The sequence below is a fragment of the Adiantum capillus-veneris genome, chromosome 26, assembly GCF_014529385.1.
Source record: "Adiantum capillus-veneris isolate H3 chromosome 26, ASM1452938v2, whole genome shotgun sequence".
NCBI lineage: Eukaryota > Viridiplantae > Streptophyta > Polypodiopsida > Polypodiales > Pteridaceae > Adiantum > Adiantum capillus-veneris.
This window is the reverse complement of record NC_140956.1, coordinates 113914537-113941368: the sequence shown is the minus strand read 5'-3', so window position 1 is coordinate 113941368 and position 26832 is coordinate 113914537.

The following is a 26832-nucleotide window of genomic DNA, read 5'->3' as shown; positions in this document are numbered from 1 at the left end:
AATCGATGGTCGTCCAAAGCTTCTTCATTGTGTTCCTCTTTGTTGTGAGGCAATTTTGAGGTATGTTTGTTGGTAGGGAGACATTGATAGATCTCGTTCTATCTCTCTCATCAGGTGGTTGGGAGTTGTACTTCTAGTATGTGTTGGTGAGTGTCATCTATGTCCGCATGTCCGTAGATGGAGGTAGCCATGGACAGGATGTACGACACGAAGGTAGAGCAAGCACAAAAAGGGGACTGTAAATGGGCGGCAAGGTCCATCTGCACATGGGGGTACATGAAGCAGAGCTAGTGTAGATGGGCATGAAGCAAGGCTGACACTAATGGGATTGACGTAGGCGCGTGGTGCGTGTGGTGCTACTCAGAGGAGCATGGAGGCAAGTGTTGCTCAAAGATGAGCAAGGAGAGGAATCTATGAAGATTCTTCCTCCTCCTAATAAAACCAAGATGGAACGGGATATTTCTCCTTGTGTTTGTCTCTTCTACAAGCATCAGATGATGCGTGTGTGTGTGTGTGTGTGTGTGTGTGGGGTTTGGGCTCGAGCGAGTTGCACGTGAGGGAGGTTGCAAAAAGAGTTTTGCCCAAAGGTGAGCAGAAGCTCCACCTTGACATGAAGATAACGCAAGGGTGTGTGTGTGCTAACCTGTCAATGAGCAAGGTCGTGATGTCTTAAAAAAGAGGAGGGGGAGATCTTGAAAGATCCCTTCTGATACAAATTTATCAAGGGAAAAGGATGAAAAGTTAAGTTTTGCATGAGCCTGACTAAAAGGCTTGCATAGCCGGTTGCAGCTAATTAAATAAAGAGTTATTTTGCTAAGGATAGAGTAAAGTTTTTATTTTTATTTTTTTGGTGAAACTTAAGTGAATGCCCTCTCTTTGTTTCCAGGGGTGGATGTCTGTGTCTGTGTGCCCGCATGCGTGAGATCTCTCTCTCTCTAGAATTAAACTAGGCAGTAGTATGGGGGAGGCATTGGGGGATACACTTATGGCGACAGCGTCTCGACTAGGGGAAGGGCAAGGAGATGGAGTTTGAAAAGTGAGAAATCGAAGGATTTTTCCTGCGGCCTGTGTCTGTAATTTGACATGTGGCTTTTACATTAGGATGGAGGAGTTGTAGGCACTTCTCTCTCTCTCTCTCTCCTCTCTCTCTCTCTCTCTCTCTCTCTCTCTCTCTGTCTCTCTCTCTCTCTCTCTGGCTGCAGGGATCGCAGGCGAGTGTGGGGGCTTGCCCATGGCGACAATCTCGAGGTAGGGCGATGGTGTTGGAATTAGGGTTGCAGAGAAACACACACAGCTTGGAGAAGACGAAGGAAGCTCAAGGTACACAATAGAGAGTGTATTCCTTAGTGTGCAATGGAAAGATAGATAGCCCTAGAGTGATGGGCGTATATACAATGCACGGGGGAAAAAACCTCCTAAAGAGGGAAAAAATGCCCCGGCGGTCCTAGTGTGTTCACACACATCACTACCACATGTATATGGTAACAAATCCCCCCTGGAGTGATGCGGTGAACGAGAGCTGGCACATGAGTAAAGGGAAGTGCCATGCCCTGAGGACAGGATCAGTCCACAAAGGGGAGTAAGCCCAAAGCTTTGCGGAAAGCTTCAAGCTTCTCACGAGACAATGCCTTTGTGAAAAGATCTGCAAGGTTGTCCTGTGTTGGCACATAAGCCAAGCTGATCTCTCCTGCTGAGAGCCTCTCCCTGACATAGTGGTAATGCACCTCAATGTGCTTTGTGCGAGCATGAAAAACTGGGTTCCTCGCAACTGCCAATGCGCTCTGACTGTCAGTGTAGATAGTGTTGGCAGTGTCCTGTCCAACACCCAAGTCAGCCATAAGGCGTCTGAGCCATACACACTCAACCGTAGCTGTGAAGACTGCCCTGTACTCAGCCTCACAACTCGAAGTGGCCACAGTAGGTTGCTTCTTGCTCAACCATGATATACATGAACTGCCAAGCATGAAACAAAAACCACTTGTGGACACTCGCGTGTCAAAACAACCAGCCCAATCTGAGTCCGAAAAAGCATGTAAGTCTGGCGGCAATGATCCCCCCTTGGGATAAAACAAGCCAAGATGTAAAGTGCCACTAAGGTAGCGGAAAATCCTCTTGACAGCCTGCCAATGCTTAGACCCTGGGCTATGCATAAATCTGCTGACCTGCGAGACTGCAAACTGAATATCTGGCCTCGTGTTGCATACATAAATGAGGCAGCCAACAGCAGTTTGGTAAAGAGTGACATCAGCAGGATCGCCAGCATCATGTAGACTCAACTTCAAACCTGTTTCCATGGGAGTGGCAATAGGTTTGCAATCCTCAAGTCCAAACTTACATAGCAATGTCTCTATGTAACTTTTCTGACACAAGGCAATACCACCATCACACTGCTTAAACTGTATACCCAAGTAATGATGCAACAGCCCCAAATCTTTCATCTTGAAAGTAGCATTCAAATCAGCCTTAAATTCAGCAATATGTCTCTCATTTGGTCCAGTGATCAGCAAATCATCAACATAAAGAACCACAATGAGAAATATATCATCCTCACGCTTTACATACAATGTGCTTTCTGTTGGACTGTTACGAAAGCCTCGTTTAACCAAATGAGTGTCAGCTTTCTCATACCAAGCACGAGGAGATTGCTTCAACCCATACAAAGCCTTCTTACATTTGCACACTTTGTCCTCTTGTCCTTTTATGACAAAACCGCGAGGCTGCGTTACATAAACTTCCTCAAATATGTCACCATTCAAGAAAGCAGTAACAATGTCTGATTGATGTACATCCCAACCAAAATGAGCTGCCAATGCACATAGAAAACGCACAGTAGTCATACGACAAGTGGGAGCAAAAGTCTCTTCATAATCTATGCCTTTTTGTTGTGCATAACCCTTTGCAACAAGTCGAGCCTTATGGCGATCGATCTCACCATCCAGCTTGCGTTTCAACTTGTAAACCCACTTCGTACCAATGGCCTTTTTGCCAGGAGGCAAATCACATAAAGTCCATGTGCCATTCTCTATAAGTGCATCATATTCTGATTTCATGGCAGCAATCCAATTTTCTGAATTCTGTGCTTCATCAAAAGACAGAGGCTCCTCAACATCATGTAAACTAGACACAGCCAAAGCATAACAATCTGATGCATAAGATGCATGGCGAGAGCTTGAACGAGTACGACTAGATAAAGGTGCATCCAATTTACTGTCACGCAAAGTGTGCACCAGCCATTTTGGCATACCTCTAGCCTGCTCATTTTCAGCCCTTTCCTCATCAAGTACATCATGTACATCTGCATCAGTAATAGGCTGTTCTAAAACATTTTCAGAAACCCCCATAGGCTGTACATTTGCCTCATTGGAACTTACATTCGTATTTCCACCACTGAAAAGAGGCAACAAAGTGTCATAAATGTCCTGTGAGCTTACATTACTGTCTCTAGTACATGACAGCAAGGGTTGAACAGAATCTTCCACAAACACTACATCCCGTGAAACCAAAATACGTTTTGTTTGCGGATGATACAACCTGTAACCTTTGCTTTCAGCACTATAACCAACAAAAATACATTTGACAGCCTTATCATCCAATTTTCTGCGCTGCACTTGTGGCACCAAAGCATATGCCAAACAGCCAAAAACACGCATGTGCTCAATAGAAGGTTTTCTATCATGCCATGCTTCATATGGAGTAATAGACTGCAAAGCTTTCGTAGGACACCTGTTAAGTACATAAGTGGCACACATGATGGCCTCAAGCCAAAAAGAATGCGGCAAAGCTTGACTTTTGACCATACATTGTGCCATTTCCGTTAGTGACCTGTTTTTCCTCTCAGCAACACCATTTTGCTGAGGTGTATAAGGCACTGTACATTGGTGTTTTATCCCACGACTAGCCAGAAATGCATTAAATTCATGAGACATATACTCCCCCCCTCGATCGGAACGGAGGGTGCCCATAGTACATTTTGAGACATTTTCAGCCATAGCCAAAAATTGTTTGAAGCACATAAAAACTTCGGACTTCGCTTTAAGCGGAAATACCCACGCATGCCTGGAGTAATCATCAATGAAAGTCACGAAGTACAGGTAATTGCCCAAGGACGGAGTTTGCATGGGCCCACAAACGTCACTATGCACAAGCTGCAACCTGCATGTGGCCCTAACTGAACCATCCTTTGGAAACTTAGAACGCTGCATTTTACCCAGAATACAGCCTTCACAAACATGTTTGATAGGTGCTTCAAGAGGCGGCAAAGAAGCAACCATATCAGATTTCTGCAAACGCAGCAAACTGGCAAAATTCAGATGACCAAAACGTGCATGCCAAAGTTTTGCATCTGAAATAGCCCTTGAATCTACAACAGCGTTTGCAAAATTTTGTCCACACTTGTCATACAAAGTGAGCTTATACAGCCCACGGCACAAAAGCCCAGATGCAACAATTTCATCACCAAAACTGAGATCATGAACTGTACATCTGTCATCCACAAATTTGACTACAAGTCCAAGTCTAGCAAGTGCGGATACAGACAAGAGATTCTTCTTGATCCCAGGTACATAAAGTGCATCAACAAGTGTGAAGGAACTGCCATTAGCAGCAGTGAGCACAATCTTTCCAACTCCCTGAACTGGATAAGAGGCGTTGTTGGCACAAGTGACTGAATTCCCATGAGGGACAGACTCGAGAGAGGTAAACAATTCACGATGTGAGGTAATGTGCTTTGTAGCACCACTGTCGAAATACCACACATGTGAATTTGCAGCAACTGACAAGCATGCATCATGGACAGTAGGATTGTAAGTGCACTCTGCGCTAAAAGCCCATTCTGCATCAACATCAGCATCACAATCTCCTTTCACAGAAGACTCAACAATGGCTGCATTTGTAGTGGAACCAGTATTTGCAGTGGAACCACCCTCTTTCTTCTTAGCCTCTTTGGCCTTCAACTTAGGACACGACTTGATCAAGTGATCATTGGCTTTACAATAATGGCAACGCATCTTCTTTTTGCCCTTATCACCAGAATTGCCAGACGAAGTGCTGCCAGCAGAAGCATTAGGAACAGAAATTTTGCCACTCGCAGCAGAACCATAAGAAGTGGCTGCATTACTGTTACCACCCTTTCTTTGAGAAGCAATAAAAGCCTGTTCAACTGCACGCTGCCTAGTCCTGTTTTTTCTAGAAAGTGACTCTTGCAACAGCAATGTGCATAATGCATCAAACTTGACAACTTCAGGATTTCCTTGGGTCATCAGTCTCCAAGTACTAGCAAAAGTCTGGTAGGAATCTGGTAAGGCATCAAGAACAGTCTGCACAAGGGAACTGTTAGAAATGACTTCACCTGCAGAAATGAGTTGCTCATTGATATCCTTGACACTAGCAAGGAAAGTGTCCATATCATCTTCCTCATGCATAATCTTCGACTCTAGCTCTTTACGCAGCAAAGCAATTTTAGCCTCATTGCGGCTTGCATAAAGACCTGCTAGAATATCCCAAGCCTGTTTTGCAGATTTTGCTGAACGGATGTGAGGAATAATGGTGCGCTTCACAGACAACGCAATCAATGCATGAGCCTGCGCATCCTTAACATCCCAACGAGCTTGTTCTGCTGTAGGCAAAACAACTCTAACAGCTGCAATCCTTGCAGCAAGACCTGCAACATCCTCAATATCGCCTACATCTTCAGAACCAGGACGTACATCAATGCCCTGCACAATGTTCCAGACACCTTTTGACACAAGAACGTGTTGCATCATATAAGCCCACATAGGGTAGTTGTCCCCATCCAACCTGTCCTCAGCAGCAAACATCTTGAACACATCTGTGTTGTTGTTGTCGGCCATGGTAAATGCTGCACCTGATGTGAAAACTGCCCGAAAATAGGAGAAATGGAGCGGGAACAACTTGTGCTATATAGCACAAACCGTAGAAGACTATAAGGCACCTGTTATGCAGAAAACGGCACTGACAGAAAATCTGCACAAAATGACGAAATAACCTGTGCAGTACTGCCCGTAGTGGAAACGGAGGCCGAAATGAGCCCAAATCAAAATTCTGAGCAGACCGAGCTCTTCGAGTTCTCCCAAAATATTTGTCGACCTGCGAACGCTTGCCAAAGCTCACTGAAATCGGAGAAAGTGAGCAGGCGTGTGCTGGAGCAGCTGGCGACTAAGCCCGGGAGGACGTGACCTGCTCTGATACCAATTGTTGGAATTAGGGTTGCAGAGAAACACACACAGCTTGGAGAAGACGAAGGAAGCTCAAGGTACACAATAGAGAGTGTATTCCTTAGTGTGCAATGGAAAGATAGATAGCCCTAGAGTGATGGGCGTATATACAATGCACGGGGGAAAAAACCTCCTAAAGAGGGAAAAAATGCCCCGGCGTTCCTAGTGTGTTCACACACATCACTACCACATGTATATGGTAACAGATGGTCGTGGAGCGCATGAGGGCATGTCAATGGTGTAAAGCAAGCAAGTGCAGGCAAAGGCTTTTGAGGGAGGACAGGCACGCGAAGGAAGGAGGGGCGTAGGAACACTGTGCAAAGGACGGCAGTGTCGCTCTACAGAGGAAAGAATAAGGGATCTATTGGGATTCCTGTTAATAAGTGAGAAAGGACCTAGTAAGTAAGTAATAGTAGTCTTTGAATATTAAATCCCTGATCAACACAAAGGTTATTAGAAGATTTATTCTAAGACCATCATGGAGTAGTCTAGGCCACATGTTATTGTCTAACTTGTAGGGTTATCTCCCTCTCTTTTTCTATGTCCTCCTCCCTCCCCCCTTCCCCATTTTGAGTTTCTTTCTCCCTTGGAAGCTCTATGTTGTGTAGGAGGTTGGGAGCAAGATCGAGAGCAAACAAGTCCCCCGTGAGTAGGGGTCAAGAGCAATGGGAAGTGGAAAATGAAGAGTAGCCTTGAAACCTTTATCTAATTCTATTGCATGCACAAAGGGAAATCCTCAAAGGTTTGCATGCTAAACGGCCAACTCCATACTTCTCCCTTTTTAACAAGCACCTAGAAGTGTAGAACAAACTGGAGGGTAAGAAGATGATAATGTCATCTTGATGGATGATAGTTACTAGATTATGGCTAACACCGTGCACCAACAGTAGTCTTTCTGACCTTGTACCTAATGTTGTAGTGAAGTACTATTGAAGAAAGACTGAGTATATTTTGGGAAGCTTGATGCCTCACCCATCACGCTCCAAATATCTTGACTACCTTCTTCCATGTGAACTTTCACCCATGTGGCATTTGAGAGAGAGAGAGAGAGAGAGAGAGAGAGAGAGTCTACATCCATTATGCATGATGCTGGGTTACCTTTTAGAATATACATTGGGAGATGCATTCAAGCAAAACCCCAACTAGATTCAAAATTAAAAGTGGGAGACATGATTTTGTTATTTTTCTCAATGATTGGAATAAATCTTTTGGGGAATTAGTAAAGTGCCCCTTCATTTTGATGAAATCTCCAAAATACACTTGTATCACTTGTGAACCTATATCTTTCACATTGGTATTTTTGTCAAATGATAGATATCTATGTTAAAGGGGTTTAAACAAAGAGATCTACCATCTCATAATCACCTAACATAGCTAAATATGAGAAGCTATTTTGTTTCATGAGTCCATAGCACTCTTAAAAATTGAGTTTAGCCATCTCATATGAAGGGAGCAAAAGAGGCACCCTCTTTACCAAAGGGAGGCATTAGGTAGAAAGATGCTTCAAACAATGTATTGGAAGAGTGTTCCCGTATGATTAGAGGGATCCTTCGTTACCAAAGGTGTGAGATAGAGGGTACTAGAGCCTCCAACTCTCTATCCAACCATACCCTATAAAGGCCTTGCCTTGTTAATAAGAAGGCCCCCTTGACTGTATGGCTTCGTCTTGGCCTTGGCCTGCTCGATCCTACCCTATGCCTGACATTACTCCCCCATTGGAGAAGCGATTTTTACCTCGAAAACAAAAGTGGTTGTATCTTCATAAGAATAGTAGTGTTTTCCACAGTGTCCTCCTTCATGGATCCAATTGTTCATTGACCCAAATACAGTTAAAAAGGAGGTTCAATGAAACCAAGACTAACATCTGAATTGTTCACATTGTTGTCTATTTGCAATCGTATTTTGTAACTAGCCCATATCCAACATAGTGTGTAAAGTGCATTTAGAACGCACGTAAGCATACTTAATAAGTTATCACAACAAAGATGTTCTCCAAAGAGTACCTCTTTTCACTTTCCATGAAAGCAACTGCTGACATAACTCATCATCCAAGCTTAGTCCTTGATTTGTTATCTTCTTGCATTAGTAAATTATCCCAACATAACTAATGTTCAAGGTTGAGAACCTAATTTATACATATACTTTACCTAGTTGCAAACATGCTTTACCAGTGCGTAGAGTCCATTTAGAATACACATGAGCATACTAAACGAGTTATCACAACAAAGATGTACTCCAAAGAGTACCTCTTCTCACTTTCCATGAAAGCAACATGCTGACGTAACTCATCATCCAAGCTTAGTCCTTGATTTGTTATCTTCTTGCATTAGTAAATTATCCCAACATAACTAATGTTCAAGGTTGAGAACCTAATTTATACATATACTTAACCTAGTCGCAAACATGCTTTACCAGTGTGTAGAGTCTATTTAGAATACAAATGAGCATACTAAACGAGTTATCACAACAAAGATGTACTCCAAAGAGTACCTCTTCTCACTTTCCATGAAAGCAACATGCTGACGTAACTCATCAGCCAAGCCTAAGTTCTTGATTTTTTATCTTCTCGCATTAGTAAACAACCCCAACATAACTAGTGTTCAAGGTTGAGAACCTGGTTTATACATGAAGAGACTAGACCTAGTTGCAAGCATGCTTTGCCTTGTGATAAGAAAACTCCAACTAGAGCAATACATACTTTCTTAGTGGATTGCTTGGTGCTAACATACGCATTGTGCATATCCTTTGGCACAATGTTCCACTTTGTAATTTGTCTAGCTATCCTCTTTGGATACCCGACAATATTGAGGTATGTTTTCCCCATCATTTACAAACAGTCTTCCCAGATGACTCATAAAACAAGGATCACAGTGCCTTAAAACATTTCTGAGAAATGAACAATGTTATGAATAACCATCTTGGTTTATTTGAAAGATTCACAAGCACCTAAACCGAGGCATGGCCTCTATTGATGATTGGTAGATCCAAAAGTAATCTCACAGAGATACTGCACATAGAGTGCAATATGCTTTGTAAGAAACTAATATGATGAATATGCATGCCGCTCCAAATCATCCTTTGCTAAACACTATGACCCATAACACCTAGTGTGCATGCAATTAGCAAAAACAAATCCGAACCTTCATATCCATGATCATAGTTGCCAATGCTTAAGGAAAATGTGATGCTCCTAGCACACATTAAAAAGGAGTGTATATAGTTTTGAAAAGAAACTAAATACTTTCTATTGCAATCATTTCCAAGCCTTGTTAAAACGTTTGAACCATAATAGAAGGTGAAACATTATTCACTTCTAAGTATAAAAATTCAAACTTTTTCATTAATAGCTCATAGCCTTGCTATATGCATAAACAACCATACGTTAATGTTATTTAACAGCACTTGTAACTTAATATGTTGTCCTGAGTATCCGACAATTTTTGGCCACTAAAATTGTTCCTAAAACGACGTGCTGAAAATTTCTATAAAACGGATTTGACCAGCACCGAGAGCCATATCAAACCATACAAGTGGGTCCATAAGTGCTTAATGCAAAAAGTTATTGTGGACACTACGGTCCAAAATTATTGGCTCTTACATGACCTTGTCATCTCTCTGAAGAGCACAAATGGAGGAAAGAATTCAAGCTCATTCATCTAACTTGAAAAAGTCAAGCGAAACATATTCAAAAATGAAACCAAACCAAATCAAATGCATAAGTGACCATCAACACTTAATAAGTGATTTAGTAATCACGAGCTGGATCTTATCCAAAAACTATACGCGTATAGACACTCTTAGTGCTATATATAAAATAGGAGATCCACTCAATTTGCAATTGTATTCACAATTGGATCTTTTCTAAACCCAAAAATCCATAATCAGTCGTGTTGACTGAATTTCTTGCTTCATCTATACACCTTGGTAGAGATAAGCATTTACGAGTTTGAGACTTTGAAAAACTCAACTTCATCTTCACAGTTAAAGTATGTAGTGCTAAAAAATGCCCAAAAAATTGCTAATGGCAAGACTCTTGCTTGTCCATTAGAATCAATGGGATCTCAATTGGGTAGAACTGTTTGATCTTGAAAATAATCACTGATGGATAACAAACAAATGGCTCTTAGCCATTCCAAAAAAGGTGGCTCTTAGCCCTTCACAAACAAATGGCTCTTAGCTTTTTCTGTTACCATATTGGAATAGTTTCACTTTTCCTCGTAGAGAATTTTGAAAGAGAGAGAGAGAGAGAGAGAGAGAGAGAGAGAGAGAATGCTAGGCTAAAGAAAATCCCTTATTCTAATGTTTTGTATGTCCCCTGCATATGCCTTTGTGCAGATAGTGGTTGTATGGTAGCTTATCCTATAAGCGTTCAAGAATGTGCTTGTACAATGCCTTCCGAGAGAGAGGTGACATAAGTCACATCTTGACCCACCTACCTTTTATGTGGTCATGACTATACCAGAGTGATTTATATATGGTGCTTTGCTTGTGAATAAACATCAATAACTTTCCTCATCCTTGACAAAGGAGCTAGTTTTATAGGAGAAGCGTATACAATGATGGGGTGTCTTACCTCAATCATACTAGTACTCCAAGCATACATATCAAGAAATAATAAGCCCTTGTCTTCAATGACAGTTTCAACCATGTGATCCCTTGGTATACGTGCCTTGCATGATTACACTAGCATGGATACATCACAGTGCGCCGTTGTATAAACTGTGAGCTTATATTCACGTAATGCCAAAGATGTGTGCCATTATCATTGATCTGAGTCAATCCATAATACCTTGGCACATAAGAGAAGCCTTCCTTCACATGAAGTCTGACAAAGAAGTTTGCTTTGCACAATTGAGAAATCATTTTTCAAATAAAACGTTAAATTACAGAAGAAACAAGCATAACTTGAGATTTACTAACCTTGTCATCCACTTGTGGCCAAGTTTCTAGTACTTCAAAAGTAAGAACCTTGCTCAAATTAGGCTCATAGCCATATGTACTGCTCGAGTGAGTTAGCATATGTATCATATACACGCTCTTGTGACGTAAAAACTTGCAGACATCTTGGCAAGTTTCCCCTAGTTTGTATGCTAATAGCATATTCCAAACTTTGGAAATCGTGATGCCAAATGCCGAAAAGGAATCCTTGCTTCACATAAGTACTCATGGAGTTCTGGTGCTCGTAGCTAACATGTACTCTTGGCAATTTACAATGTCATAGCAAAAGAAATTCAACCTTGTCGAGCATTCACAGATAATCAACCTTGTCGAATTGTGCAGCATGTTTTAAAAAAAGTAAATTGCAAATTATGTAACTCATACCTGTTTGGCTTGATTACTGTCGTCCTTGACGGAGAAACCATGCTCTAGAAAAATTGCAAATCCTAAATACAACATAGAGAAATCCCTTTTGACTTCTCAAGCTATAACAAGTGGTTTGGGAAATTACTAGTCTCGATTGCGGCTCATAGCCATTGCACGCCTTATGCAATCGATTAAAACGAAAGCTCCATAATCCACCTTGCCTTTGAAGTAGTTTCCTTTTGCAGTAGTTTCAAGTCTAGCAATAGGCAGTGCCGCTCTCCTTGAGATGCTAGAGAGGCCGTTTGTACTCAAGACATTATTGATTTGGGTTTGCAAACTAATCATTGGTCCTTGCCCCAATAATATATGCAACAAAATGTTAATGTTGATGGTAACGATCACAAGACATGCTTGTGCTTGGAGTGCTTAAAGTGTACTCATCGCTATTGCATTACAGGGCTATGCAACATATTATGAAAAGATTTCCAAACAAGTTGAAATCCACGCATATCTTATGAAGTCCTTATACTGACTTGTTGTGGTTTCGATCATTTGCATGTTGCATGACATGCATGCCAAGCCAAGCTTTTCATTGCCTTGAGGTCGTGCCCTACAAAAATCTCGAGCCTTACTCGAGTATACCAGATTTTGTTGTAGTCTTAAATATGGTCCTACCATGTTGGCTCGTAGCCATGCCGATTTGCCCTGTTGAATCTCAAGCCATGCTTGACTTGCTCAACCTTGTCATACTTTTATGTCGAGAGTGCTCCATGGAAAAGAATAGGGCTTTGACATCTTCAAGTTGTCTTTTCCATGGTTGAGAGGTGTGGGAAAACCATTGTAGGTACCTCGAGACCATCATGAGGTTTATCTTTGGCTTGCATCGGTCATTTGTATGTGGTATCCGTCTATGTGAGACTATTATTGTACTTGAATTCATTGCATGTTCGGGGCAACGAACACTTGCCAATCATCTGCCATCACCACTCTACACCATACACTTATTCGCATGGGATGGGCCCCTTGGGTTGCCCTTGGGCACGTTTGGGCGCCCAAAAATTTACAAAAAAGTGTGAATCAGTATGGCCATGGCATTCACAAAGAAGCCTAGTCTGCATGCCAAGCTCTCTTGCTCACAATGGAGACTACAAACCGCAATCGATGGCCTTGCTGAAAGGAACTTTTGATCCCTGTCCCAGAGAGAGATCACAGAGCTCCTCTGTGCTTGTTTTGGTTGCCATCGACTTTCCTCTATCCCCCCCTCCAAGGATTGTTACATGCGATATTCTTCGCCCTTTCTTCCTCCCGGCTTTGCAGGGGTAGTTTCCCATGGCCGTGTCTTGTTGCTTGATTCCATGTCTTGCATAACGTTTTGTCCACCGCCCGAGAGAGAGAGAGAGAGAGAGAGAGAGAGAGAGAGAGAGAGAGAGAGAGAGAGAGAGAGAGAGAGAGATCATGCAATGACCATGCAAGGGTCCTCCATAGATCTCCCCTCCCCTGAACTCTAATACCAATGTGAGACAACTCTGCCATGCCCTATAAAGGCTACCTTGCTAGTAATAGGGCCCCCTTGACTGCATGGCTCTATTCTGGACCTTGGCTTGCCCGGTCCTAGCCTAGGCGTGACAAAAGGGATGCATAATTAGATAGAAAGATGCTTCAAAAAGACATCTTGAGAGATATTTGTGACGAAATTGATTTAGTCACATAAAGTCCTTCACATATTGAACTTACATTTTGTGTTTTTTTCTCCCACTCAGGCTACAAAGTCCTAGCAGTTATTTTAGAAAACTCTAAAAGAGATCTAGCACATTTTTGGGGTTTTCTTGTGAAAATATGATAGGTCCATTATACCTCGATGCGAACAATAGAACTATTTAATTGTTTCCTTACCTGTAATGGTTGAAAAACATGTTTTCCTTAAAACCTGCTCTAGAGTTTGCAAAAATGCATTCCTTAGCATATTTTTATGGCACTAAAATTGAATTATTGTGGCTCAAAATATAACAATCTTGAGAAACCTACACGTGGAACTTGTTGAAGATAAATTGATTCCTTTCAAAGATTTTTATTAATCTACAGAAAATTTATAGGTTTTTAAGCACCTTAAAATTTAAATTTGAGAGGTAAATTCAAAAATCTTTTAATGGCATCCCTGAAAACCTAGGTTGTTTTGGAGTGTGATGTGGATTGGTGCCCCATGAGTGGAAATTTCTCTCTTTGTCGTGTAGTGTGTATTGACAGCAATGTGACACCTATGAACCAGGCCACCTTTTCATGTTTTGACCTGCTACTCACATGGACTTTGAAGTGCTTCTTGACCTAATATAATGCCATGGGAAAGAAGGGATTGCGACAGGCCTTTGTAAATTTAAAGGGAGAAAAAGTGGATTAGAGGTCCCTCGAATCAAAAGGGATGTCAAAATATTCATCATAGACTAAGATAGCTATTATGACCTCAACAAGATTAGAGGTTCCTCTAATCAAAAGGGATGTCAAAATATTCATCATAGACTAAGATAGCTATTTTGACATCCCTTTTGATTAGAGGTCCCTCTAATCAAAAGGGATGTCAAAATATTCATCATAGACTAAGATAGCTATTATGACCTCAACAAGATTCCTTTAACACAACAGATTCCTATTCCTACTAGTGTAGGAAACAAGTTCGCCCCAATAATATTAGATGCAACGCACAAAGAATTTCCTTGCACATCTCAAAGAATGGTGGAAATTATATGCTTGAGCAACCTGTTCATTATGATGTCTATATTGCGGTGCGGATAGAAGAATAGATTTTCTCTAAGAGAAAAGCAATGAATAAAAAAAGGCCTATCTTTGTTAATGTTGATGAGGTGTTATAAAATGATAGCCATAGAACAAAGTACATCGTGGTGACTGAACCGGTGGCAGATGCTTGCACCCATGAGCAAACTCTAGTGGCTACAAGTGGGCAGTGACTCAATGTGACCATTGCCAACACAATTTAGGCAATAGAAGAGCAAAACTAGGCCACAAGATTACATTTGATTGTGTATCCATAATAGGGCTACATTACAAGGCTTGAAGCATTGGCACAATTTTTAATTGCCTAGGCACAACACATACCCTTGGCAATACCTTGTGGTCAAATAGGACTCCAAATAGGATGGGGGGAGGCATTCTAAATGCGAACCTAGTATTATGAATATGAGAGGGCAATGTTTTGTGAGTTGCAGTGAGTTTTTGTGTTTCATTGTGACAAATGTTTTGATAGAATTCAGAGTATATTCCCTCATAGTAGCATTAGAAGAGGAGTATGGGGACAAAGCCATATATGAGTCCCCATGGACATGTATACAATGTACATAGCATTTCAAATTCTATTCAAATAATTTTGTTTTTTGTTGAGTTGATTTTTGGTTTTATTTAGTTATCTTTGAGATTTTTTTATTTAAAAAAACAAGGAAAATTTTAATAATCCAAATGTCACAAGGAACCACCAAGTGTTTGAACGAGATCATGAGGTGGCAAGCTTCAAAGAAATTATACAAAAAAAGTAAAGTACTAATATGGACGCTCGGACGCAAGCAAAACTCGGATGATTGGCCTAGGATTACCGATGCTTTGTACCAAGGATAAGGGGGAGGACCGTTAGGGGTGGCTCTCCAATTAGTCGAAGTAATTATAGTCTCTCGATGATGTCATGGCTAGGCACGAGCATGGCAAGATCTTGTAATTTGTTGGGATGATCAATATAATTCACTCATAATTGTGAGTTTTGCTATAAAAAAATAACATAAAAAAGGATTCTTTTTTTGTTGCTCTAGCCAACCATGTGGACATTAAAAGTTGTGCAAATGGACATGCGCCAGCTCTCGTTCTTTCAAGTTTCAACAGAGGCAAGCTCAGCTTTGCCTCACCTTCAAGTGCAAAGTTGTGTAGAGAAAGGCAAGTAGTCTAAAATCACAATGCATCTGTGGCAATTAAACAAATCAAAGTAATTTCACAAAAATGCTCACTCAAATTCTCTTAATTACACTATTCTCAAAGTTCATAGGCCATTTCCATTACAAAATATACCCACAACTAAAATGTGCAATCAATATCCAATATAGAACATGACACCAGCAGCAAGGCTGAGCATTGGAGAGCATTGTAGGAGAATTGAGTAAAGAGATTGGGATCAGATTGAACAGTGCTACTCCATTGGGGCATATCGAGTTGAGAGAGCACACTCCATTGGGATCGACCAGCACTACAACAGAGTCGGATTAAACAGGAGCAGGCGCTTGATTGCTTCACACACACACAAGCTGCAATGCTACTTTTATACAATGCTGGTTGATCGACAACGATAGCCTCCAATCCAACTTTGTGGATGCAATCACAGTAGCAAAACGACCCTAATCAGCTCCTCACTTCTTGAAAGGGCTTAAGCCTTCATTCCCAAGCAATTCAACGGCTTCCACTCATTTTGGCAATCGATAGAGCTCGCAAGTTCTTTTTGTTTTTTTGCTTTGTAACCTTTATGATAACAAAGCCTTGTCCCCACACCAAGTTGTTGGCAACCGCCCCCTTTCCCACGTGGTAAAAATCCTCCACAACGTCAAGAAATCCCTTAGCTAATTCCCAGAGCAACTCATCAAAGAGGGAATTCGACTTCAAGCCTTCATCTCGAGCTTGAAAGTTTTTTCCAAAGCTTTTGACTTTGCGTATTCTCTCAAGCCTCGATCGTTTCGAAAGCTATCAAAGAATTGCACAAGCTTATTTTGCATATGTACAAAAGCATTGCAAAATTCTCGTTTCATTATGCATTTTATTTTCTCTTGCACTCCAGGCATGATAACAAAGCCTTACCTTTCATTATGTCTGTCGAAACTATCTACAAAGGATGTGAGAGGACTAGACACTGCCCCAGTTATCTGGAGGTAAGACCTTCCTTGAAAGAAACCTTTATGCTGAGATCATTTGCACATTGTTATTTATGCTAAATATCTTTGTCAAGAAGAGAACCAAAGTTGAAGCTATCGTCACAACAAAGTATGCACAGGCTGCAGCGGTGGCAGCAACAAACCACATCAGATGATGAAGACAACTAGGAGCAAGGGGAGGTGCTACTAAGAGTAGACACTGACAGTTATAGATATGGTTATCTTTCGCCTTTCATGTTTAAGGGGAGGAATCCTTTAAGTTTGTGTGACACTATGTCTGTTTGAGACCATGATTTAGTCTCTGTGACTACCATAGTCTATGTAGCTACCCCAGTCTGTGTGATTGCTTGCCTGTGTGGCATTAAGTCTCCCAGCTTGCTTCAATATAATCCATGCCTAAGGGGAGGATTGTGGAGATAGGCATGTCCTTCTTCAGCGACTTTGGGAAACACCTTTACATGTGCATACCTTTATCTATTGACATTTACCCTATGAATTGTAAGTTGGCTCACCTGATAACTTGATACAATAGGGTAGATAGGGTTCATGCATCTCAACTTGTAGAGCCATTATAGGGCTCTACAACCAAAAGAAAATAGAACAAGATCTTCCTAGCTCGTACCAAAAGAAACCACAACTGGCGTACATACGAGGGCTTTGACAACCCGTAAAGTAACCAATAGAAGTCTCAAGACCACAAAGAAATCAGCATGATGTGGCTCAGTGGAGACCAAGTGGCTTAGCAACCACAATCCCATTAAGGGTGCTTGCATGACACCCAGCTGGTGTATACATCTGACCAAAAACCAAACCTTGCAAAAATCAGCCCCGTTGTGTGTATAACCTGATATGAACTGCAACCCACTGCGGGTGATAAAAACACATCACAAAGGGGCATGAAAGGGTATGCCTCCACCCACCCAAACTTGCTTGTAAAAACTTGCAAATAAATCATCCTTGTTGCTACAATGTACTCAGCCCAAAAAAAGACCATAACAAGCCCATCTTGGAGTTAACATTGATCACAAAGAGAGAGAGAGAGAGAGAGAGAGAGAGAGAGAGAGAGAGAGAGAGAGAGAGAGAGAGAGAGAGAGAGAGAGAGAGAGAGAGAGAGGGAGAGAGAGAGAGAGAGCAATAGAGAAGCTAATACTAATCAAAAGACAAGTCCCGAGTTCAAGGCTTGTGACTGTTGGTGAGCACAAACATGAAGACAAGTTTTTGATGGGTAAAGATAAAGACGCTTTGACTTACTGACAATTTGCCGCAGTAATGATGATGATGATGCATTGCTTTGATTTGAAGTGGTACTACTCGTTCACATGTGTGATTTGAGGAATGTATGCGATCACAATTATATGTTTTGCAGGGTTTGGAGTTCCTTGACGACCTTCCATGGAGCCACATGTTAGAGGTGGCAAGAAAGTAAGACGTATCCCTCAGCACCATCGCATTCAAATAAAAGTTGGCTCTGATTCCAAATCTAGGGTCCTTGTGCAACCACCAACTTTCTACATCAATACATTAGACAAGCTACTCATATTGAGCCTTGTAGCAACACAAAGGCCGCGTCTATAGTGGCGATCTCTATGAGTATGTTTTAAATCCAAAAGTTTTGACAAGTTTTGATTTCATTTGTAAAAATCTTGCCGTGCGCCCAATTTGGACAAGAGGGAGAATGTCAAAGACTTCCTTATAGGGCCCATTTGAGAGTCAAAAATTTCCTAATGGAAGACCAAACGGCTTAGCAACCACAAGCCCGTTGAGGGCACTTGCACGACACTCAGATGCTGTATAGATGTGACAAAAACCTAGCTTGCAAAGACCTTGGATAGAGCTTATTTTCACCTTTGTAAGCTCCTTCCTTCTTGGCCTTGTTGTTGTTGGTGTTGCCTTGGGAAGAGTTTTGAGCATTCCTCTGCCATTTAGCTTGATTTTGATCCTTGTTTTTCATGGGCTTGAATTTTTTGCTCACTCCTTGTTGGAAATTGATCCTTCAAGCAACCATAGTGTGGTGGATGACTTTGGTGATAGTGCTAGGCAGTTGTGAGTTGACATACTCGGCCATTTCTTCAAGTAAACTCGTAGAAAATTGTTGCTTTTGTTTGGCAAAATATTTTCTTTGAAAGACTGTAGCTTTGAGATGTAAATCTCAAAACTTGTCTATATATTTTTGGATAGACTCGTTGAAGAGTAGCTTCAAACTTTGCCATTCGGTGAGAACTTTGTCCTTGGCATTGCTTGCAAGGAATTGCTTCATTATGGAAACTTGTAAAATTTTCCATGTCTTTGGGGCCTCGCCATTGCCACGAATGCTAGCCCACCATTGACGAGCAGACTTCTAGAAGTGCATAGTTGCATGGCATAGCTTGGAGGACTCTATGAATCCCTCGTCTCCAAAGACTGCATTAAATTGTTGGATGAAGGCCAATACTTTGTTGGTGGTACCCAAGGTGCCATCATAGGTGAGAGAAGAGATACTCTTTCCTCCCGCTTTGAACTTCTTGAGCTTTTGGGACCTTTGCCATGCACGGTAAGTTTTGCGATGTCCTCTCCTCTTGTATTCTCTAGGAGAACAACTATTGCTTTCATCGAAAGAGGAGGAAGGTGAAGAAGAAGGAGAAGAGGGTGATCTCTTTCTTGCCTTTTTCTTCCCTTGTTTCCTCTCTTTCCTTTTGGAATGATGAGGATAACGACTATGGGTTGACCGTTTCCTCTTGGGAGGAGTTGGCGATAGTCATCCTTGGATCTTCTTTATTAGTCCATAAACGTGGTATCGTTTCATCCACTATAGCCAAGTACTCATGTACACAAACGATTCTTGAATAATCCATCCTTCAACCATGCTAGCCTCTGGCTATGAGCGTAGCCTCACAAACTCCTTGAGTGTCTTAAGAAAATGCTCAAGGAAGAACATCCAATGGGAATGGACCAGCCCACAAATCTCTACCTCATCCACAAGATGCAATATAAGATGGAGTTGGCTCACTAGTATGGACCTCGAAAAGCTCTCTTCAATGAGAACAACTGCACTTCTTTGGATAACAATCTTGCAGTTGGTATGGATGCGAATTCAATCTCCTTAGAGATCACCCATCTGAAAATCTCTCCCATCTTATATATAGCATCACGTACTTTCGTGCTTCCACATCCACTGATGCTCAATGGTAAGATGGACTGCATAGTATTTTCAAAAGTAATAACATTAGAGTAGAAACAAGTAAGATAAAACATAAAGGTTGGATAGTCACCTGGAGCATCTTGTGCCAATTGTGGGATTTCAACCCGTGTGATAGGGGTCCATCACCTTTCTTTATCTTTCAGAATGCTCCCTTTAAAGACCACATATAACCTGTAGGTGTTTTGATGGAAGCACTAACTTCTTTCACTTTGCTTTGGTCAGTGTTTGATAGGATCCATGGTGTCTTTCAAAGATAATACTTCCCGTTGCCTTCCATCACCGGCAATGCTGATGCTGGCAATTGGTGTTGAAGTTTCATGTCCTCCCTAATGCCAACATTGTCACTCTTGCCAATGATGTGGTCCCAAATCATCTAGTCTATGTTTTTGAATATGGGCATTGGATCTAGCAAATGTTGGACCTTCAAATCGGTCCAATAAAGCAACTCAGAAAGCATAGAACATCGTCTCATACCCTTAGGTGGCTGTCGGGGAGGGGGATCCATTGAGGAATGCCTATCCCATACTCTTTTCCAATCTCTCATTGTCCATCTATATGGGACTTTTCCATTCAAAGTTTCTTTGTATTTTTCATGTGTTGATGGTAGAAAACGATGACTATTAGGAAAATGACCTTTTTGAGATGTGATGGATGCTCTGTGACGAGAGAGTGACCAAAAATAGGGTACATTGCATGTTTGTATGTAATTTAGGGCACATTGAATGTCTGCATGTAGACAAACCTGTTGGTAGTACTTTATATTCATAATTAATAATAACTCTTATTTAACAATAGCCCATAATTGAGGGCTACATGTATGGTTACCTGAGACCTCTCCAAGACCCAAAAAGTCATGCATAGTCCAACTAAGTATGCCTCGAGTATGGATTTGATGCTCCGTTGATTGGTAGAGTCACATTGTGGACAAGGATACTGGTATATAGCTCCTTGAACTCATCAATAAGAGGGGCTAGATACACTTCCAAGTTTTTGACTTTGTACGTTTTTGGGATCAATAAAGATAGCATGATGTAGCCTTTCTTGGTGCTCTTCCAAGGAAGGATGTTGTAATTGATCAGGACAACTGGCCATGTTTTCCATGAAGCATTGTTGGTGCCAAAAGGGTTGACACCATCACTTGCAAGGCCCAAACAAAGATATTGTGGGTCTCCTTTGAATGCGGGCCATTTTTCCTCAATGTGTTTCCATGCTTGTGAATCCGCTGGGACATGCATTATACCATCCATAGAGAGACTACTGGCATGCCATGTAAGGAGTTTGTTGAAGGTTGTGGTCTTGAACATGTATTGGATACGAGGGATGAGGGGAAAATGTCATAAAACTTTTCTTGATACCAAATGAGTCTTCTTTCTTTCCTCTGGATCAGTGGGAAGGTTTTTGTATCCCTCTTCACCACACTTTGGACATTTCTCCAACCGATTATACTCATTGAGAAAGAGTGCAATCATTAACACATGCATGTATCTTTTTGTAGTTCATACCTATCACAGTAGCAAATTTACGAGTACTACATCTATCTTGTGTCATCCTATGACCCTTTGAAAGTAGCTTTGATAATAAGCTGCAAAAATCAAATTTATTTAACCATTAGTTGCAAAGTTTATTTATCCATTAGATTTGAAAATAGACTGCAAAAATCTAAGTTAACTTAACCTTAAAAGACGATCAATGCTTGTATTGCTCATTGCACACATGACCTGTAGATTCAAAATCTCTATCAAAGCATGAAGAATAGAGAATAAAGCTCTGGAATATATAGGTGTCTTGCTTGTAGCCAAAAGAGTATCCTCCTCCTTTTGTGCAGTCTCTTTGCATCCACAATCATTGTTGTCACATGGACCCTCCTCGTCATGAGCGAGAAGCTCAACAATCAAATTCTCCATATTTGTATCCTCCTCCATCTAGTGCAGTAGATCTATCATCTCCTCCTCCCCATAATCACCTGCACTGCTATTTTCTTGCAATTATCTCTCCAAATTCCTCATTCGGGAGCTTCCTCCCACAACACTCCTCCTCCTCATTTAGTCCTCGACTATGAGGGCTAGGAACATTATCGATGCGGTGGAACATTATCGATGGTTGAATGATAGGTTGTTGTGTCCGTGCAAGAGTTTCAAACATGCCATTTCTAGTCTCCGATGAGTCTTCTTCAAGCATGTCAAGGAATATGGAATGTGGGACAATCCATGAACTCCTCCTTGTCCTCCTCCTCATTTAGTCCCTATGGATCCCTAGATAGACTCATTCTTGCACATGCGGCAAGAGTATGAGCCAGCTTTGCAAGGGACTTCTCTTCATATACACCACATCAGTTGTCCTAGTATGGGATTTCCCTCTCACCCTCACTCATGCCCCCACTACCTTTCCTTCACCCTTTCCCTCGGCCCTCGCTACTACATTTCCTTCACCATTACCTCGGCACCCTCTTTCTACAATTCCCTTGTATCAACCCTCCCCGCTATGACCATCAGGTCATCCTAGCCCTCGTGGTCGTCGATCCTCTTTAGGATAGAGTGAGTGACATAGTTCACATGGCTCTAGGGGCCGAGGAGAGTCCACTTACAGCCAGCGAAGATGAGGATTAGGGGGGGCTCTTGGTTTGACGCTTGCTTTGGAGGAGGTGAGGGAGGATTGTCCACAGACTTTTGTCCACAGACTTGCCAGATTTGGGGTACAGTTTTGATGTGGACGTTCTAGATGCCGATGATGATGGCATATACTATAGGTGTCATCAAGACGGTGCCCCCGACCTTGGCACAAACAATGGAAAGCTCTTCCACAATCACTTGAAGAGCTTGATCCATTCTACCTACACTAATTGGTTCATTGATTGGGAGCAAAAAGATCCTCAGTACTAGTAGTATATTGTCATTACAACGCGATCACGGTTTACTAATCCCAGGGCCAATCATTTACCACACAATGGATGGAAGGTTTTATCCAGACCTTCCTTCGTAATAAACGGTCCACCATTCGCAAGGCCGCTAAACAACAACGCAACACCCCAATCTCAAAAAAAGGGGTACCAATATGCATGATGCAGAGTAGGAGTTTGCTTCCAAGAGAGGGACAGTGGAGTCGACCATCCTCAGCAGAGGCAAGCAAGGGCAAGATAACAAGCTCATAGTTGGGAATCGGGCAGAAAGGACGTCTGGAAGGACAAAGTGGTAAGTAACATATTTAGGTTTTATTTGAACCATAATCTTGATATAAATATAAGTATGCTTAATATGCAGGCAAACATCATAGGACGTTGAGTGTCAAGGGAGGTGGTGAAGTATTGGAAACGCAATGAAGAATACAATACCTACATGTGGATGCTCCAACGAGGCCACATCAATCAAGCACAGTTCGACGCTCTCATTGACACCTTGACCCACAAGTACAAAGTTAACCTAACTAATTAATTATTTTGTTGTTTACTTATATTAATGTTTACTAATTATGTGGTTTGCTTTGTTATTTTGTAGACTCAAAGAGGTGGCACTAATGGGGGGAGGACGACGAGAGCGGCTAGGGTGACGATGAGGGTTACTAACTTACTAACACAATCCCCTTACATTTTGAACACCCGGCCAAGAGCCCTTGTACAACATAATCCCGTCACATTTTGAACGGCCGACCAAGAGTCCTTGTAAATATTTCACTTTTATTTTGGATGCCTAGCTAAAAGGCCTTGTATACATTTTACGAAATCTCGATATCAATAAAGAGAATTTTTTCAATAAGTTGTTGTAAGTTTTTAGTGTTTCAAAAATTGTATGATATTGTTAAATCTTAATTAATAAATAAATGTGATATCTATGTAATAAAATTATATCCAAGGATATTTGGATGATGCAAAGTCTTCACATATGGGAACTTGAATCATTCGAGACCCTTGGATTTATTTTTTAATAAATTGCATATAGGGTATACACGCGGCTATGCCCGTGGCAATTTTTGCAGAAATATGTAACTACATACCCGTGCATATACCCATGGAGATTTCCGCGAGCTGAGAGCCATGGTAACACTTGCGGTGATACCTCTCTGAGAGTTTAAGTAGGTAATTACAGCATTAAAAAAAAGGAACCATTCACCTTGAAGGATGGTTATCTTCCAAACAACAATAGGCTATTTGTTACTCACCCATACAATAAGAAAGTCATGTATCAATCTCATGCTTCTCCTTATGCAGGGCAAAGAGGGATTCCATAATCTACTCTTTGAGGAGTAAAAATGTATTTCTATTGGTCAACCATGAAAAGTAAGCATACAAGAGTATGTTTCAAAATGCGTGCTACACCAAATATTGATATTTGATTGAGGAAAGAAACTTGGATTGTTTTAGTCGACAGGCTTAGCAAGAAAACACACTCTATGCCTGTCAAAAAGACTATTAAGGCACATCAAATGGAAACCCTCTTTAGATCTCAAATTTACAAGTATCATGGCTGGCCAACATCCATAGTGTCGGCAGACAAAGATCCTAGAATGACCAATAATTTTTAGAAGGGTCTCTTTGAGAATCTAGGAAGTAGATTAAATTTCTCTTTCAGCCTATCATCCACAAACGGATGAACAAAATGAAAAAACTAATCTAACAATTCTTGAATCTACTAAAAGCTTATGTCATGCCCGGGGCAGTCACTTATCAAAAGACCCCTATATCACGTGAGTTCAAGAGGTAATTAATAATACCCCAATATACATACTATACTTACACTATGAGACTATTTAGAAAACCCCCACCCCCCTCTGTATGTATACATTTTTATACATTTTGGTCTTTTAATAATCCTCTCTGGTTAACTCACGTGATATCATACACATTCTAAAAAGTGACCGCCCCGGGATGTCATGGAAGTAGATCAACGTTCTGAATGAGAGAAGTACCTACCTCTTATAGAGTATGAGTACAATGACATTGTACATCCTTCTATGGGGAAAGCACCTTTTGAGGTTAAAGAGGGAAGATCCAAAAGTCCCTTACTACTTAAAGTACATGGGAAGATCTTCGTTGCTAATGAATATAGTTGAGGCTCACAAGAATCTTTTCCAAAGATTAAAGAGGTTATATCCATCTCAAAGGAAAGGAAAAAAGGGATGCTGCTAATAATCACAAAAGAGCCTTAGCCTTCAAGAAAAATGACTGGTTCTTGCTAAAGTTTCTCAAGGCTCATCTAAGGCATACTACGGGCAAGAATCCTATGAGCCACCAAGAGTATTACGCTAAACTAGCAAAAAGATACTATGGTCCTTTCTTTTAAATATTTTTAGGCCAATCAGTGAGATGGCTTATTAGTTAAAGTTGCCCAACCACTGGCTCATTCACAATGCTAACCATGTGAGCCTACTCAAGCCTTACAAAGGAGAGCCACCAAAAGAACCAATAATGGAGGATCTGCCAGAGATCAAAGATCAAGAAGAGGTGTTGCAGCCTGAATCGATTCTTTGACACGAAGACGAGGTACTAAGAAACGATAACGTTATCCAATGATATCTTGTTAAGTTAAAGTATTATCCTTTTAAAGATGCTAGATGGATGCAAGGAGCCTAACTTAAGGATAATATGAACCTTGTCAATGCTTACAACGTTACACTAGAGTAAGCAAATGAAAATGCATTTTGAATGAACAATGTTTTTGTCTTATAAGACTCATTCTCTTTCTTTTATTGTGCAGAAAACTTAAGAAGTATGCATGCTTAGGATCATGTTTGTGCTAATGACGTCTTCCAAACACCAAGTAGACCTTGTCACTCTACTTTGGAAGTATAATATGGACTAAAGAGAAGACATGCTTGCGAAATCTAAGTCTCCCGAGCACCAAATGGATTAGTCATCCATTCTAGAATGATGTCGTAGGGTAAAAAGGGATCCTCTACCCGCTAAGAAGCATGGACTAATGACTAGGCTTTATCTTCTCTACCTCATAGTCGAGGACGACTATGATTTCAAGAGAGAGGTAATGTCATAAAATATAATATCTATCTTACCAAACGATTTTCTCATATTAAACTGATCATTTAATATGGGAAGATAAAATCGAAACAAGAGTTAGGACATAGATATATGCTTCTAGAATCTAGACCTATCTCAACAGTAAGTGCTTCTAGATTTACCTCATCAAGGGACCAAGAGGAGAGATGGTTACATCTCAATAGGGGTCCAAAAGGAGGTAGTCTATCGAAGAGCAACATGCATCTAATGGAGCTTAAAAGACCTTAGGGTTAGCTTCATTGAAGACCTCCAAAAGTTAGTGTTAAAAGTCCTTCAAGCTAGGGTTGACCTTGAGGTGGGAATCCTACCCAAGTATGAGGTGCTTGGGTGTCAGCTTGCTAAAGTGCTTAAAGTGTTTGTGGGAACCTTGCCCAAATCTTGAGGTGTTTCTTATGTTTAAATGACTAAGGTTCTTGAAGTGTTCAATTCAAATATAAACTCTCAAAAGGCATGAGCGGTTTGCATGCTTAATTGACTAAGTGCTTGAAGTGTTCAACTCATACCAAATGACTTAATAAGCATAAAAAAGACATGTTAAGATTTTCCACATTTGTGCCCTCATGATGTGCTTGAATCCTATTGGATAGGCTTTAAAGGGGTCCAATGAGAATATAGATGCATAAAAATAAATAATTAAGTTCTTTCTCTCAAAAAGAGGAAAAAGATGACACATGTCCAAATGATATAATTAAATAATACAAGAGAGAGAGAGAGAGGTGGACCATGCAAGAGAGGGGGGTATACTCTCCCACAAAAACACACACACTCTCTCATTGTGTGGAGGGAAAAGTTCAAGATCTCCATCTCCTTCTCCAAGCTTGTTGAGAAGTGGAGAGCCTACACCAACACTCTTGGCTATGGAGTGCAAATCCAACCAAGAGCCATGCTTCAATGCTTAAGTTTTCCATCTTCTTCATCTTCATTACTATGCTTTTATGCTATGCTAGGCAAGAAGAGTTATGATAGTTGAGGAATTATTTCTTTCTCCTATGAATGATTCTTCTTCCTCTTCCCTACCCTCATTCCCCGCTAGCTCTATCCACCTTCGAAGGTGTTTGAGGCCTTGGGACTGAGGCTTGGGATATTTAATGTTTTTTGCAACATTTATGTTATGCTTGTGATGCATGAAGCTTTCCTTTTTCATAGCATCACCAAGGTCACAAGGAACACAAAGATTGTATTGTACCAAGTCTCTCTTGA